Below are 3,545 nucleotides of genomic sequence, written 5' to 3'. Positions count from 1 at the left end.
CTTTCATTTGTAGGTTACTCCATTACCTACTATGTATAAATGTGTATATATAAAATATTATGTCTTCCAATCTCCTAGCAAATAAATCTTCAATATATGTATTTATAAAATCTTATGTGTTTTAACAAGACTACCGTATAAAAGTTAAAAATGAACGACTGGAACGTTCTTCCTTTCCCTTTAAAGATTTATTAAAGCCGATCTATAAATCTTAAAAATAATTTATAATAAGTAAATAAATAAAAAATAAAACAAATAAATAAATAGTAAATAAAAAACTCAAAATAAAAATACCACCGATCTTTTTATTTGACTACCAAAAAAGATAATTTTATTTTGTCAATATATTACATACATAGATTGACGTAAGTTTGTGTTTTATTTATTGTTACATTGTAATTTTAATAGTTCGGCTCCAGTAGTTTAGCTTTGAGTCACCCCTTCTACGTCAGTAACCGAGAATTCATATGGTGGCAATGAAACAACCTTTCAAAGAGAGCATTACCGAGATAAGTTGGTAGCCAGCCGTATTAGTTTAATAAATCGAATAAAGGCATGTAAATTATGTAGATTTTTATGATTAATCATCAATGCGGATTGGAATCAGCCCGCGCTACAACAACGCGCTAGAAGGTATGCAATCCTACAGGCTTTAAAGTGTTGAGTATAATTTCACAATGACGTAAGGGAAAAAACTCAGTCGTGGAGTATTTACAACGTGGAACTCCCGCTGAATAATCTATCTTCGCGAAATAGATTACGAAATTTAGTGTGTGTAATTATGAATTAAATTAATTTAAACGAAATTATAAATTAAATAAGCAAACGAATATGATTTGGAAGTATCATGCGAAATAACAAAAGATTAAAACAAAATAAAAAATATTATGTACATCTTACATGTGACTATTTAAAGCTTACTTGCGTAAGTTTGCTTTTATTGCCAATAAAATGAAGTATTTGTTGCAATCGCACAGTAATAGGGCGGTAGGTACTAGCAACCCACAGGCGCTTACAGCGCTTGAGAGCAATCGCTCCCGAGTTCACAATAAAGTTTCGATATCAAAAATCGAGTGTCGAATGCGACCGCTTCGACAAATTGCCCTCATAAAACGGGCGGCGCTGCTAGCCGACTTTATGACGACTTGCATTTCTCTGTGCGATACTGCGCTCAAACTTGGGAAAATAAATCCTCGATCGGATCGGGGGAGCGAGTGCCTGCAACTTATACGAACATTTATGTTCATTCCGTACTTTATTTTATTCAACTGTAGCTGAACAATACAAATAAACCGTGCAAATTTCGGATTTGTAAAACTACGGTCAGCGCTGACTCGTTTGCAGAGTGATTTAGGTAGGTTCGTTACAATTTCACTTTCCATTCAGACTGAGGTTTTATTGGTAGAATGAATAATCATTATACAATACTTTCGTTTCAAACATAGTCTGTCTCGCTGCTCAGGAAGAATCTTTCTCGTGATCGGACCTCATGACGTACAGTATGTCAGTACAGAATGTTTTGTGGCATCGGTTTGATGTTACTCGCACGAATTGTGTAAATATGCAAGAAATATTCATTATGATTATTATTCTTAGCCGCAGCGCTATATAGATAGGAAATTAATTTAATCTTAGCGTAATTGGAATAAAATAATAATACAATAATTGGAGTTGGCCGTTCTCTATATCTTAATTGATATAGAGAACGGCCGCTTACGTAAGTGATAAGGTCGTAAATCTGAAGAGTTTTGTTTTAAGTGTATTTAATTTTTTTTGTAGATAATTGTATATTAGAACCCTTAGAATTGTGGCATATACTTTGTAAGGAATATTATAAAACCATATTGTTAATATTATGTGATCAGGTGATCAATTTGTTACTTTGTCATATTTGGTGCTAGGGTTTTGTGTAAGCCCGCCTGGGTAGGTACTACCCATTTATCATATATTTTACCGCCATAAAACCTGCCTACCTACCCAGCAGTAGCAATGCACTGTATTTTTATGTTCTAGTTTGAATGTTGATTAAGCCAGTGTAACTACAGCTACAAAGGAGATTGTAACTTTGTTCCAAAGGCTCAACCCTTACATACATTACAGATGTAATAAAGAATGATGAATGTCTCTGAGTGGTGATGACCACTTCCACCAGGTGGCCCATATTGCAGTCCAGCTACCGATTTCATAAAAAAATAGAATGAAATGTCTATATTCCATTTACCATCTGACCTTTCATTCGCCCGTCTGTTTTACAAAAAAAAAATATTTCTCCAAGATTTTAAAGCACAATATCCTTCATCCCTTATTATTTGCATATAGGATTACGTATTGACTGTATATTTTTCACGTGCATTGTTCGTATTTGCCAAACATCGTTTGCACGAGATGTTTGAGGTGTGGAGTGAGAAGTAAATATTGTATGAAGTTCAGCCGCGGCGCGACGCACCTGTTGATGCTCCGCTTGATGACTGCTCATTGTATGCTGGCTTTATCATTATGTCAATTCGGTTATTTGATTTTCCAACACATGAACAATAAATAGATAATGTATGAACTGTGAATCAAATTTGAGCTGAATTGTCCTAATCGTTAGAACACGTATCTTTATCAAAGATATCGACTGTCAAATCTGATCAAGTAACACTGAATTACCATGTCGTTAATTTTGTGATTCTAAATCATCTCGTGTTCAACTTTAAGGGAAAAAAAATTATCATTTTAAATAAATAAATGTTCGGTTTCATAGTTGGATTTGTAAAGCGGAACTATTCAAACGTTACTAGTGAAATACAAACATACCGAGGTTATTCAATTTTGTGTATGTACATACTCGTTTGTATATAAACAGATCAAATATTTCGGTTATTGCGTGTTATACTATGTTTACTTGACTTAACCATAATAGTTAGGTCCTTAATGAGCAAAATTTCTACACACACTGAAGGTACGGTACGTAAACATTACACAATAATAATGTAGATTATAAGAACGATTTCGGAAATGAAAATTAGAAAAGATACTCCCTGGGCTCAGACTTTTTTATTAAAGAGAAAGAAATGATGCCCATGCAGTGTATACATGGATATTGTAGTACATTTTAAAATATTTTCTAATGCTATGGAACAGTTATATCGTAAATTTTATTACAACATATTTTATCAGTATGCGATGTCAAGAACTCAAAAATTTCTATAAGGTATGCAGGAGAATTCGAGGACTGTATAGTAAAGAGTGGCTTCCAACTTAAATACAGCTATTTGAGTTTAGAACGGAATTTTGATATATCGTCATGTTTTCAAGGTCGGATGAAGTCAATTAAAAGATCTGTCTAATCGAGAAATGGTTGTAAAAGATTGAGCTCAAATATTTTTGTAGGTATTTAAAATGACAAATTTTGCACAAGTATTCCATATAGAACGTAGGTGGTGACTAAGTATTATGCAAAATTCATCTCCTTGGAGTATTTAAGAGCGGATGAAAGTTTGTGTGAAAATTTAGTATTTTTTTTTTAAATTAGGAAAAGGAAAGCCCATGCTTAACCTTCT

The sequence above is a fragment of the Vanessa tameamea genome, chromosome 14 (assembly GCF_037043105.1).
Source record: "Vanessa tameamea isolate UH-Manoa-2023 chromosome 14, ilVanTame1 primary haplotype, whole genome shotgun sequence".
In the NCBI taxonomy this organism is placed as follows: domain Eukaryota; kingdom Metazoa; phylum Arthropoda; class Insecta; order Lepidoptera; family Nymphalidae; genus Vanessa; species Vanessa tameamea.
Note: the sequence above shows the minus strand (reverse complement) of the source record.